At 36.2% G+C, this 7,583-nt stretch overlaps 1 pseudogene; it reads right to left on the bottom strand.

Moving 5' to 3' along the window:
• Nucleotides 1-1,189: 1,189 nt before the first annotated feature.
• Nucleotides 1,190-2,768, bottom strand: LOC101710321 (rho GTPase-activating protein 12 pseudogene; annotated as a pseudogene).
• Between the last annotated feature and the right edge of the window lie 4,815 nt (nucleotides 2,769-7,583).

A 7,583-nucleotide genomic window follows, 5' to 3' on the forward strand; every position in this document is an offset into this window, starting at 1 on the left:
GGAAATAAAAGATTTCCTAAAAATAGCAAAGGACCATGAGAAAACAATACAGCAGCTCCTAGATGATGCAAAGAAGAATAACATAAGACTGATCAGAGTCAATGAAGAAATAAGAGATAGTGCACATGACATTAAAAAACTGTTCACAGAAGTAAAGACAGAAAACTTCACAAGCAGGGGATAAAAATTTGACATACAGATAAGTGAGACATATAGGACTCAATGACCCAGGATCAAAAAAACCCTGCACCTAGGCATATAGTAGTCAAGATTCCAGAAACCCAACAGAACAATAAAATCTAACAAGCAGTTAGAGAAAACAAATAAATCACATACAAAGGAAAGCCCATCAGAATCATAGCAGACTTCTCCACACAAAGCCTCAAAGCAAGACAAGCCTGGGGTGACATATTTCAAGCCATAAAAGAAAATAACCTGTAACCCAGATTGATGTATTCTGCAAAATTATCTTTCAAAATCAATGGAGAAATAAGATACTTTTGTGACAAAGAACATCTGAGGAAATCCATGAATATAAATCCAGCACTCCAAAAAATTTTAAACACTATCCCAGGAAAAGATAATGAGGGTCACAACCCCAGGAAGCCCAGCAGAATGAATCCATCAAGCATGACAAGAAATTAAATGCAAAGGGCGAGAATTCAACAAAAAGAAAATGTCACAACAAGGATAAGGCAATACATATCAGTTATAACGATCAAGGTTAATGGTCTCAATTCATCAGTCAAAAGAAATTGACTGGCAGAATGGGTCAAGAAACAAGATCCAACAATATGCTGCATATAAGGAACACACTTAATTCAAAAAGGAACTCATGGACTGAAAGTTAAAGGGTGGAAAACACTCATTGTGAAAGGAACCTGAGAAAAAGCAGCAGTAGCTATCCTCTTTGCAGATCAAGTAGATGTCAAACCAACACTGATTAAGAGAGACAAAGAAAAACACTACATCCTTGTAAAGGGAACAATCCAAGAGGAAGAGATGACAATCATAAATTTATACACACCAAAAACTAGTGCATCCAACTATATAAAACAAAAACTAACAGACATGAAAAATCAAATAAGCACTAAAACAGTAGTAGTGGGGGAACTCAATACCCCACTGTCACAAACAGATAGATCAACTAGACAAAAAATAAGTAATGAAATACTAGAACTCAATCAAATTCTTTTTTTTTTTGAATTCTAAGTTTTGATTTTTACTGAAATTCAGAGTATGAAATACAAACATTCATGATAAAATGAATCTAAAATTACACAGTTTTATCACCTCGCAAGAAAGCAGCAAACACGAGGGCCTAACGGGCATCCTCACACTCCCTTCCCTTCTGACCCCTCAAAAAGTGCAAATCAAAAGAGCCACTGTTTGGTCCAAAAATAAAACACATTGTGTATAAAGATCTGAAATCTGATGGAATCCAGCTTCTATCCCACAGGTTACCTTCCATAAAAATCAACGTCTGAAGATGGAACTTATTTCCAGAAGAATTAATTCTACAATCTGATTTTGATAAACAGTACAATCTGCTGTATTACCAGTCTCTTTTTCTGGCTTTAATAGAGTGGGATCAAAAATAATTGCTATATTCTGATAGGTCATTCAGTTTTTTTATCCACTTTCTATTACTCTTTCGAGGTGTCTAAAAAGAATCTCCATTGTATCTTGATTTGGTTTTGGCAACTGTCCGATTAGATCCTTACCAGCAGTAACGCCCTGTCTTGGTTCTTATTTAATTGCATTAACAAAATCATTAAAATAATTAAATGTAAATAGAAGCTCTGGCAACTCTCAAAAAAACATTTTGAGTGCTCCACTGATGACATGAATGTCTTCCCATTTGCTGTCATTCAAGTCCAATTTCTCATCATGGTTGATTGCAAACCTCAGCTTCTGGATCATGGTGAAGTTGCCTCTTACTGTGTAGATCCGGTCAACATCCAAACCCCATTCTTTGACATGCTTGATGCACAACCTCACAAATCCAGGCACTGTGCCATTTTCTCTCTGACAGAGATTAGCAAGATTGACTCCAAATACTTGATCTTTAATATAACCTTTTTCACGCACAGCCTGCAAAGTGGGGCATTTGTAAGAAACTTCTTTAAATTCTTCCTGGTTTTTTTCTGTTCTGAAGAATCTATGCAAGATACTTTCATAGAATGAAGTTTTTTAAGATCCTTCTGGTCCTTTTCTTTATCCTGCTTTTCTATTCCTGGTGAACCTGGTATCTCCTCTTCTATTGCTTCAACAGTTTCTACTGCCTGGTTATTGATTGCACTGCTAAGAACTTTAAACCAATCATTAATAACGGCATCATTATCAGACTGAATTAGCAGTTCTTTGCCTTGATGAGTTTTCAGCTCAAATATGTTCTTCTTGCTGGATTTGCCCTTTGAGGCCATCTTAATCACAGCCCCCTTGAGGTCCACTGTGAACTCTGGCTTGGACTGATTACTCCCAAACCAACTTGTACTGGTTCCTTGAGTTTTAGTAAAAAGTAAAGATGAACCTTGCAACACTGCCCAGGAAGACAGCCAGCTCTTCTGGACCTTCTTCCCATTTTCAGTAATTTTTGTTACAATTAACAATCCATACTTCTCTTGACCTGGGTCTTGGTGCTTTGGTGAAGAGGGAGAAGATTCATTTTCAGGAGAGCAGGGTTTTGAGGCAGTTGGAGATTCCTTGTCATTGGTGTCCAATACAATGTTGCTATGTCTCCACTTCGTTAATACTATTGGTTCCCCCCCCCATTAACTTTATTGGTATATTTTAGGTATAAAATACAGTTACATTCATCATTGGGATTTTGTACCATTACATGAGTCTCTTGGTTCTTATTTTTTTCCCCTTCCCTTGCCCTCCCTTGACCCCCTCCACCCTTCCCTATTTTCAAAGACCTTGTTTCATTTTTTTTCTCTTCTCATATTTTTTCCTTTCCCTTTTTTCCCTGCCCCTAGCCCCTCCAATTACTCTGCTCTTTTAGATCTTTTCTTCCTGTTACACAATATCAGTTATTCATTTTTTAAATTATAATATTAAGATCTAGGAGACATTACCACAGATTTTACAGAATTTAAAAGGATATAGAAAGTATATTACAAAAATCTTTTCTGAAATAAATTTGACAACTTCTAAGAGGTAACTTGGAAGACAAATTAATGAAACTAACTCTGGAGGAAATATAAAACTTGAATAGCACCTATTAAAGAAAGTATATTCCAAGCTTGAAAACCTACCTATATGATAACAGCAGGCTCATAAACATTTTAACTGATAAATTATATCAAACAAAGCAGAAAAAAGAAGGAACACTTCTCCCCTCATTTTAGAAACTCAACATTGTGCTAATCCTAAAACTGGATAAAGATAATAGAAGAAAAAAGTAAGAACATAGAAATTTGTTTAACAAAACAATTAGAAGTTAGATCTCGCAGGATGTAGAAAGTGGTTTTGTTATAGGGATGGCAGTGTTGGTTCAGCATTGGAAGATCTACCCCCAAAAGTCATCATTTTAACAGAGGAAATGAAAAAGCCATATGATCCTGTCACTAGTTGGAGAAATAGTATTGGACTAAATTCTACAGCTGTTCATGGTAAAAGCTATCAGGAGTCTAGAAGTAGAACAGAAACTTCTCAATAGATTAAAGACATGCACTCCTTACTTCCAGCAAAAATGCCTTATATGAATGGAGAAGATACAATGCTTTCTCCTTAAGGTGGGGAACAAGGGCAGGTATGCTTACTCTTTATCTGTCCATTAAACTTTGAAACCTAGTCCCCACCCAAATAGTCTGGCAATAAAATGACACAACTAGGATAGGATTGGCACAGCAGAAGTAAAATCTTTATATGTAGATGAAATGATCATCTACAGAGAAAATACTAAGAAATCTCTAGGAGCCTCTAGAACTTGTACTTGAATTTAGCAGGATTAGTAAACACAAGTATATATAAAACTTCAGGTCTGTGTATACTTGCTATAAATGAAGAATTGGACATTGAAATTTAAAAGTTACATAGGAGTACAAAGGATCTAGAAAAGTTAAAAACAAAAACAAAAACAAAAACAGTGTTGGAAGACATTTAGTACCTAATTTTAAGACTTCTTCTAAAGCTACAGTAATCAAGGCAGTGTTGGTGTAAGGAAAAACATATAGATCATTGGAATAAAACAGAGCATCTAGAAATAGAACCACACATATATGGTCCACTGAGTTTTGAAAGATTATTTAACATTAGCATTTTATAGACTATAAACTCAATTCAAGAGCCGAGGAAAAGACAGTGTTTTCAGTAAACGGCACTGGAACACCTGGTGTCCGTATATAAAAAATTAACCTCAACCCTTTTTGTCCATACATGAAAATAACTTGAAGGGATCTGTGAACCTAAATAAGAAAGCCTAAAAGTATAAAAGTTTAAGAAGAAATTATAAGGGAAAATATTTATGAATTCAGGATAGGCAAGAACTACCTAGGATACAAAAAACATGATGTATAAAAGAAAAAATTGATAAATGAGATTTCATCAAAATTTAGAACTTTAAATGACATCATTAAAATGAAAAGTAGTCCTTAAACAGACCATATTTACAATGCATATAACCTATGACCAGAATATATAAAGAATTCTTAGAGCTCATTAATAGACAACCCAATTTAAATGTAGACATAAGAAGATGATAAATAGCCAGTATAGCACAAGAATGGTGTGCAACTCTAGAATCAGAAAAATACTAATCAGTACAATAATAAGATTGAATTATACACTCATTAGGGAGATGAACTTAAAAGTTTTAAAAGCCTTGTCATGACTTTTTCTTTTTGTTGGATTCTCCCCCTTTGCATTTAATTTATCATGCCCAATGGATTCATTCTGCTGGGTTTCCTGGGGTTGTGATCCTCATTGTCTTTTCCTAGGGTATTGTCTAAAATTTTTTGGAGTGACGGTTTGATACTCATGAAGTTCCTGAGGTGCTCTTTATCATGAAAGTATGTTATTTCTCCATCAATTTTAAAAGATAATTTTGCAGGGTATATCAATCTGGGTTGGAGGTTGTTTTCCGTTAGGGCTTGAAATACATCACTCCAAGTTCTTCTTGCCTTGAGGGTTTGCATTGAGAAGTCTGCTGTGATTCTGATGGGCTTTCCTTTGTATGTGATTTGTTTCTTTTCTCTCACTGCTTGTAGAATTTTGTTCTTCTGTTGGATTTCTGGCATCCTGACCATTATATACCTATGTGTAGATTTTTTTTTTATTAAGGCTAGCTGGAGTCCTATATGCCTCACTTATCTGTATGTCAAGTTCTTTTCCCCTCCTTGGGAAGTTTTCTGCCATCACTTCTGTGAACAGTCTTTTTGTCATCTGCACTCTCTCCTGTTTCTTCATTGACTCCAATCAGTCTTATGTTATTCTTCTTTGCATCGTCTAGCAGCTGCTGGATTGATTTCTTGTGGTCCCTTACAATTTTAAAGCAATTTTTCTTTTCCTCCTCACTAATTGCAATCTTATCTTCTATATGTGAAATTCTATCCTCACATTGGTTCATTCTGCTGTGCAGACTTTCAATGGAGATTTTAATCTCTTGGAAATCTGTTTGCATCTGTTTTATGGTTTCCATTTGTTTCGTATGTTGGGATTCCGCCATGTTCCTCAGATCCTCTATTTTTTTATCTGTGTCCTCTCTAGATTTATTAATCATGTCTTGCACCATGAGCAAAATCTGTGGTGTTATCTGAGTAATAATTTCTGATTTCATTTTTCCCAGATCCTCTTTTGTTGCCAGTTCAGAGAGTCCAGGTGGTTGAGTATCAGATTGTTCCATCTCCTTTCCCTTTGGGGTTGCTGTAGGTGATCTAGAAGTCTGTTTTTGAGGCTTGTTTATGTGTTTTCTCATTTCCATGGGGGCCCTTTTGGCACCCATGCGGCTCACATTCTCTGCCCTATAAGCTTAGGATGGCAGCGAGGGAGCTTCCTTCCGGGTTCTGGGACTGGCTCAGCTTCTCTGCCTTAGGAGCTTGGTGTGGCAGTGGGGGAGCTTCCTTCCGGGTGCTGGGACCAGCTCACCTTCTCTGCCCTAGGAGCCTGGGATGGAGGCGGGGAGCTTCCTTCCGGGTGTTGGGACTGGCCTCAATCAAATTCTTGAACAAATGAACTTAATACATGTTTACAGAGTGTTCCACCCCACAAAATCAGAATACACATTCTTTTCAGCTGCACATGGGTTGTTCTCCAAAATAGACCACATACTCGCTAATACAACATGTTTAAGTAAGTGCAAAGGAATTGAAGTTATCTGCTGTATATTATCAGAACATAGTGCAATGAAATCGGAGATCAATAGAAAAGGAAACCACAAGAATTTCATAAACACATGGAAATTGAACAACACAATCCTGAACCACCAGTGGGTCACAGAGGAAATTAAAGTAGAAATCAGAGAGTTTCTAAAATTAAATGACAAGGCCAATACAAATACAGGAATTTATGGGACATAATGAAAGCAGTCTTACAAGGGAAATTCAAAGCAGTGAATACTCATATTAGGAAAACAGAGTGAGATCAAATAAACAACCTGATGCTGAACCTCAAGCTTCTAGAAAAAAGAGAGCAGGACAAACCCAAAGCGCGTATGAGGGAGGAAATTATAAAGATCAGAGCAGAAATCAATCCAATGGAGACTAGGAGAATGATACAAAAAAATCAATGAAGCAAGGAGTTGGTTCTTCAAAAGAATAAACAAAATTGACAAACCCTTAGCCAACCTTATCCAAAAAAGGAAAGAAAAGGCCCAAATCCATGCAACAAGGAATGAGAAGGGTAAAATTACAAGAGACCCAGCAGAAATCCAGAGGATCATCAATACCTACTTCCAGAACCTATACACCAATAAGATTGAAAACACAGAAGAAATGGACAGATTCCTAGATAAGTATGAATTACCAAAATTGAATGGAGACCTAAAACTTCTAAACAACCCAATATCAACCATTGAAATTGAAAATGTAATTAAAAACTTACCAACTAAGAAAAGTACAGGCCCTGATGGCTTCTCTGCTGAATTCTACAGGACATTTAGAAAAGAACTATTGCCACTACTGTTTAAACTCTTCAATGAAATTGAAAAGGAAGCAATACTCCCAAAACCATTCCTGGAAGCATGCATCACCTTGATCCCCAAAGCGGAGAAACGACAACTATAGGCCAATCTTACTAATGAACATAGAAGCAAAAATCCTCAATAAAATATTGGCAAACAGAATGCAAAGATCTTCAAGAAGATCATGCACCCTGACCAAGTGGGATTCATCCCAGGGATACAGGGATGGTTCAACATATGCAAATCAATAAATGTAATACACTATATCAATAGAACCAAGGACAAAAATTGTATGTTCATCTCAGTAGATGCAGAAAAAGTGTTCAACAATATCCAATACACATTCACAATAGAAACCCAAAGAAAATTTGCATGGACAGTCTTTATCTCAACTTGAGAAAAGCCATCTATGAAAAGCCAACAGCCAATATTATACTAAATGATGATAATATGACAGTTT

Source organism: Heterocephalus glaber, unplaced genomic scaffold, assembly GCF_053883595.1.
Source record: "Heterocephalus glaber isolate CG9 unplaced genomic scaffold, H.glaber_assembly_v1.0 deba00001454, whole genome shotgun sequence".
NCBI classification, from domain to species: Eukaryota; Metazoa; Chordata; class Mammalia; order Rodentia; family Bathyergidae; genus Heterocephalus; species Heterocephalus glaber.